The sequence below is a fragment of the Oncorhynchus mykiss genome, chromosome 22, assembly GCF_013265735.2.
Source record: "Oncorhynchus mykiss isolate Arlee chromosome 22, USDA_OmykA_1.1, whole genome shotgun sequence".
Lineage (NCBI taxonomy): Eukaryota > Metazoa > Chordata > Actinopteri > Salmoniformes > Salmonidae > Oncorhynchus > Oncorhynchus mykiss.
In genome coordinates this window covers 49595819-49603412 of record NC_048586.1, presented here as the reverse complement: position 1 = coordinate 49603412, position 7594 = coordinate 49595819, and positions in this window count along the sequence as shown.

Sequence of the window (7594 nt, the reverse complement as noted above, 5' to 3'; positions counted from 1 at the left end):
GGCCCATAACTCCACCTCTACAACAACACAGGTCTGGGACTATACATCCTCTACAACAACACAGGTCTAGGACTATACATCCTCTACAACAACACAGGTCTAGGACTATACATCCTCTACAACAACACAGGTCAAGGACTATACATCCTCTACAACAACACAGGTCCAGGACTATACATCCTCTACAACAACACAGGTCCAGGACTATACATCCTCTACAACAACACAGGTCCAGGACTATACATCCTCTACAACAACACAGGTCCAGGACTATACATCCTCTACAACAACACAGGTCCAGGACTATACATCCTCTCATCCTCTACAACAACACAGGTCTAGGACTATACATCCTCTACAACAACACAGGTCCAGGACTATACATCCTCTACAACAACACAGGTCCAGGACTATACATCCTCTCATCCTCTACAACAACACAGGTCTAGGACTATACATCCTCTACAACAACACAGGTCCAGGACTATACATCCTCTACAACAACACAGGTCCAGGACTATACATCCTCTACAACAACACAGGTCAAGGACTATACATCCTCTACAACAACACAGGTCTAGGACTATACATCCTCTACAACAACACAGGTCTAGGACTATTCATCCTCTCATCCTCTACAACAACACAGGTCTAGGACTATACATCCTCTACAACAACACAGGTCCAGGACTATACATCCTCTCATCCTCTACAACAACACAGGTCTAGGACTATACATCCTCTACAACAACACAGGTCTAGGACTATACATCCTCTACAACAACACAGGTCCAGGACTATACATCCTCTACAACAACACAGGTCTAGGACTATTCATCCTCTACAACAACACAGGTCCAGGACTATACATCCTCTCATCCTCTACAACAACACAGGTCTAGGACTATACATCCTCTACAACAACACAGGTCTAGGACTATACATCCTCTACAACAACACAGGTCTAGGACTATACATCCTCTACAACAACACAGGTCCAGGACTATACATCCTCCACAACAACACAGGTCTAGGACTATACATCCTCTACAACAACACAGGTCTAGGACTATACATCCTCTACAACAACACAGGTCAAGGACTATACATCCTCTACAACAACACAGGTCTAGGACTATTCATCCTCTCATCCTCTACAACAACACAGGTCTAGGACTATACATCCTCTACAACAACACAGGTCCAGGACTATACATCCTCTCATCCTCTACAACAACACAGGTCTAGGACTATACATCCTCTACAACAACACAGGTCTAGGACTATACATCCTCTACAACAACACAGGTCCAGGACTATACATCCTCTACAACAACACAGGTCTAGGACTATTCATCCTCTACAACAACACAGGTCCAGGACTATACATCCTCTCATCCTCTACAACAACACAGGTCTAGGACTATACATCCTCTACAACAACACAGGTCTAGGACTATACATCCTCTACAACAACACAGGTCCAGGACTATACATCCTCTCATCCTCTACAACAACACAGGTCTAGGACTATACATCCTCTACAACAACACAGGTCTAGGACTATACATCCTCTACAACAACACAGGTCTAGGACTATACATCCTCTACAACAACACAGGTCCAGGACTATACATCCTCTACAACAACACAGGTCCAGGACTATACATCCTCTACAACAACACAGGTCTAGGACTATACATCCTCTACAACAACACAGGTCTAGGACTATACATCCTCTACAACAACACAGGTCCAGGACTATACATCCTCTCATCCTCTACAACAACACAGGTCTAGGACTATACATCCTCTACAACAACACAGGTCTAGGACTATACATCCTCTACAACAACACAGGTCTAGGACTATACATCCTCTACAACAACACAGGTCCAGGACTATACATCCTCTACAACAACACAGGTCCAGGACTATACATCCTCTACAACAACACAGGTCCAGGACTATACATCCTCTACAACAACACAGGTCTAGGACTATACATCCTCTACAACAACACAGGTCCAGGACTATACATCCTCTACAACAACACAGGTCTAGGACTATACATCCTCTACAACAACACAGGTCTAGGACTATACATCCTCTACAACAACACAGGTCTAGGACTATACATCCTCTACAACAACACAGGTCTAGGACTATACATCCTCTACAACAACACAGGTCTAGGACTATACATCCTCTACAACAACACAGGTCTAGGACTATACATCCTCTACAACAACACAGGTCTAGGACTATACATCCTCCACAACAACACAGGTCCAGGACTATACATCCTCTACAACAACACAGGTCTAGGACTATACATCCTCCACAACAACACAGGTCCAGGACTATACATCCTCTACAACAACACAGGTCCAGGACTATACATCCTCTACAACAACACAGGTCTAGGACTGTACATCCTCTACAACAACACAGGTCCAGGACTATACATCCTCTACAACAACACAGGTCCAGGACTATACATCCTCTACAACAACACAGGTCTAGGACTATACATCCTCTACAACAACACAGGTCTAGGACTATACATCCTCTACAACAACACAGGTCTAGGACTATACATCCTCTACAACAACACAGGTCCAGGACTATACATCCTCTACAACAACACAGGTCTAGGACTGTACATCCTCTACAACAACACAGGTCTAGGACTATACATCCTCTACAACAACACAGGTCCAGGACTATACATCCTCTACAACAACACAGGTCTAGGACTATACATCCTCTACAACAACACAGGTCTAGGACTATACATCCTCTCATCCTCTACAACAACACAGGTCTAGGACTATACATCCTCTACAACAACACAGGTCTAGGACTATACATCCTCTACAACAACACAGGTCTAGGACTATACATCCTCTACAACAACACAGGTCCAGGACTATACATCCTCTACAACTACACAGGTCTAGGACTATACATCCTCTACAACAACACAGGTCCAGGACTATACATCCTCTACAACAACACAGGTCCAGGACTATACATCGTCTACAACAACACAGGTCCAGGACTATACATCCTCTACAACAACACAGGTCTAGGACTATACATCCTCTACAACAACACAGGTCAAGGACTATACATCCTCTACAACAACACAGGTCTAGGACTATACATCCTCTATAACACAGGTCCAGGACTATACATCCTCTACAACAACACAGGTCTAGGACTATACATCGTCTACAACAACACAGGTCCAGGACTATACATCCTCTACAACAACACAGGTCTAGGACTATACATCCTCTACAACAACACAGGTCTAGGACTATACATCCTCTAAAACAACACAGGTCTAGGACTATACATCCTCTACAACAACACAGGTCTAGGACTATACATCCTCCACAACAACACAGGTCTGGGACTATACATCCTCTACAACAACACAGGTCTAGGACTATACATCCTCTACAACAACACAGGTCCAGGACTATACATCCTCTACAACAACACAGGTCTAGGACTGTACATCCTCTACAACAACACAGGTCTAGGACTATACATCCTCTACAACATCACAGGTCTAGGACTATACATCCTCTCATCCTCTACAACAACACAGGTCTAGGACTATACATCCTCTACAACAACACAGGTCTAGGACTATACATCCTCTCATCCTCTACAACAACACAGGTCTAGGACTATACATCCTCTACAACATCACAGGTCTAGGACTATACATCCTCTACAACAACACAGGTCCAGGACTATACATCCTCTACAACAACACAGGTCAAGGACTATACATCAACACAGGTCTAGGACTATACATCCTCTACAACAACACAGGTCTAGGACTATACATCCTCTACAACAACACAGGTCTAGGACTATACATCCTCTACAACATCACAGGTCTAGGACTATACATCCTCTACAACAACACAGGTCCAGGACTATACATCCTCTACAACAACACAGGTCTAGGACTATACATCCTCCACAACAACACAGGTCTAGGACTATACATCAACACAGGTCTAGGACTATACATCCTCTACAACAACACAGGTCTAGGACTATACATCCTCTACAACAACACAGGTCCAGGACTATACATCCTCTACAACAACACAGGTCCAGGACTATACATCCTCTACAACAACACAGGTCTAGGACTATACATCCTCTACAACAACACAGGTCCAGGACTATACATCCTCTACAACATCACAGGTCTAGGACTATACATCCTCTACAACACAGGTCTAGGACTATACATCCTCTCATCCTCTACAACAACACAGGTCTAGGACTATACATCCTCTACAACAACACAGGTCTAGGACTATACATCCTCTCATCCTCTACAACAACACAGGTCTAGGACTATACATCCTCTACAACAACACAGGTCTAGGACTATACATCCTCTCATCCTCTACAACAACACAGGTCTAGGACTATACATCCTCTCATCCTCTACAACAACACAGGTCTAGGACTATACATCCTCTACAACAACACAGGTCTAGGACTATACATCCTCTACAACATCACAGGTCTAGGACTATACATCCTCTACAACACAGGTCTAGGACTATACATCCTCTCATCCTCTACAACAACACAGGTCTAGGACTATACATCCTCCACAACAACACAGGTCTAGGACTATTCATCCTACGACAGTAGACTCTATGACAGTAGGCTCTATGACAGTAGACTGACTGTATGACAGTAGAATCTGACAGTATACTCAATGACAGTAGACTCAGTGACAGTAGACTCAGTGACAGTAGACTCAGTGACAGTAGACTCTGTGACAGTAGACTCTGTGACAGTAGACTCTGTGACAGTAGACTCTGTGACAGTAGACTCTGTGACAGTAGACTCTGTGACAGTAGACTCTGTGACAGTAGACTGACTCTGTGACAGTAGAATCTGACAGTATACTCAATGACAGTAGACTCAGTGACAGTAGACTCAGTGACAGTAGACTCTGTGACAGTAGACTCTGTGACAGTAGACTCTGTGACAGTAGACTGTGACAGTAGACTCTGTGACAGTAGACTCTGTGACAGTAGACTCTGTGACAGTAGAATCTGACAGTATACTCAATGACAGTAGACTCAATGACAGTAGACTCAATGACAGTAGACTCAATGACAGTAGACTCAATGACAGTAGACTCAATGACAGTAGACTCAGTGACAGTAGACTCAGTGACAGTAGACTCTGTGACAGTAGACTCTGTGACAGTAGACTCTGACAGTAGACTCTGTGACAGTAGACTCTGTGACAGTAGACTCTGTGACAGTAGACTCTATGACAGTAGAATCTGACAGTATACTCAATGACAGTAGACTCAGTGACAGTAGACTCTGACAGTAGGCTCTATGACAGTGGGCTCTATGACAGTAGGCTCTAAGACAGTAGACTCTGTGACAGTAGACTCAGTGACAGTAGACTCTGTGACAGTAGACTCTGTGACAGTAGACTCTGTGACAGTAGACACTGTGACAGTAGACTGACTCTACGACAGTAGACTATGTGACAGTAGACTCTGTGACAGTAGACTATGACCGTAGGCTCTATGACAGTAGACTCTATGACCGTAGACTCTATGAAAGTAGACTATGTGACAGTAGGCTCTGTGACAGTAGGCTCTATGACAGTAGACTCTATGAAAGTAGACTCTGTGAAAGTAGACTCTGTGAAAGTAGACTCTGTGACAGTAGGCTCTGTGACAGTAGGCTCTGTGACAGTAGGCTCTATGACAGTAGGCTCTATGACAGTAGGCTCTATGACAGTAGGCTCTATGACAGTAGACTCTGACAGTAGGCTCTATGACAGTGGGCTCTATGACAGTAGGCTCTAAGACAGTAGACTCTGTGACAGTAGACTCTGTGACAGTAGACTCTGTGACAGTAGACTCTGTGACAGTAGACTACCTGGGGCGGCAGGTAGCCTAGTGGTTAGAGCGTTGGACTAGCAACTGAACGGTTGCTAAATTGAATCCCTGAGCTGACAAGGTAAAAATCTGTCGTTCTGCCCATGAACAAGGCAGTTAACCCACTGTTCCTAGGCCATCATTGTAAATAACAATTTGTTCTTAACTGACTTGCCTAGTTAATTAACACTTAACGAAGACCTGGAGTTAGTTTCAGAGTGGGTGGCTAGAAATACATTAGACCTTAATATTTATAAATCTAAAAGCATTGTATTTGGAACAAATCATTTCTCTAAACCCTGAACCTCAATTTAATCTTGGCACGAAAAATGTGGAAAATGAGCAAGTTGAGATGACTAAACTGCTTGGAGAAACCCTGGATTATAAACTGGTCAAAACATATTGATGCAACATTAGCTAAGATGGGGAGAAGTCTGTCTATAATAAAGTGTTGCTCTGCCTTCTAGATAACACTATCAATAAGGCAGGTCCTACAGGCCCTAGTTTCTACCTTCTTAACAACACTATCAACAAGGCAGGTCCTACAGGCCCTAGTTTCTACCTTCTTAACAACACTATCAATAAGGCAGGTCCTACAGGCCCTAGTTTCTACCTTCTTAACAACACTATCAACAAGGCAGGTCCTACAGGCCCTAGTTTCTACCTTCTTAACAACACTATCAATAAGGCAGGTCCTACAGGCCCTAGATTCTACCTTCTTAACAACACTATCAATAAGGCAGGTCCTACAGGCCCTAGTTTCTACCTTCTTAACAACACTATCAACAAGGCAGGTCCTACAGGCCCTAGTTTCTACCTTCTTAACAACACTATCAATAAGGCAGGTCCTACAGGCCCTAGATTCTACCTTCTTAACAGCACTATCAACAAGGCAGGTCCCACAGGCCCTAGTTTCTACCATCTTAACAACACTATCAACAAGGCAGGTCCTACAGGCCCTAGTTTCTACCTTCTTAACAGCACTATCAACAAGGCAGGTCCTACAGACCCTAGTTTCTACCATCTTAACAGCACTATCAACAAGGCAGGTCCTACAGGCCCTAGTTTCTACCATCTTAACAACACTATCAACAAGGCAGGTCCTACAGGCCCTAGTTTCTACCTTCTTAACAGCACTATCAACAAGGCAGGTCCTACAGGCCCTAGTTTCTACCTTCTTAACAACACTATCAACAAGGCAGGTCCCACAGGCCCTAGTTTCTACCTTCTTAATAACAAAAGGCTAAGCTTGAGAGCTAGCATATTTATTTCATTTCATTTGCGATTTTCATGAATAGTTAACGTTGCGTTATGGTAATGAGCTTGAGTCTGTATTCACGAACCCGGATCCGGGATGGGGAGATCAGAAAGGTTAACAGCACTATCAACAAGGCAGGTCCTACAGGCCCTAGTTTCTACCTTCTTAACAACTCTATCAACAAGGCAGGTCCTACAGACCCTAGTTTCTACCTTCTTAACAGCACTATCAACAAGGCAGGTCCCACAGGCCCTAGTTTCTACCATCTTAACAACACTATCAACAAGGCAGGTCCTACAGGCCCTAGTTTCTACCTTCTTAATAACAAAAGGCTAAGCTTGAGAGCTAGCATATTTATTTCATTTCATTTGCGATTTTCA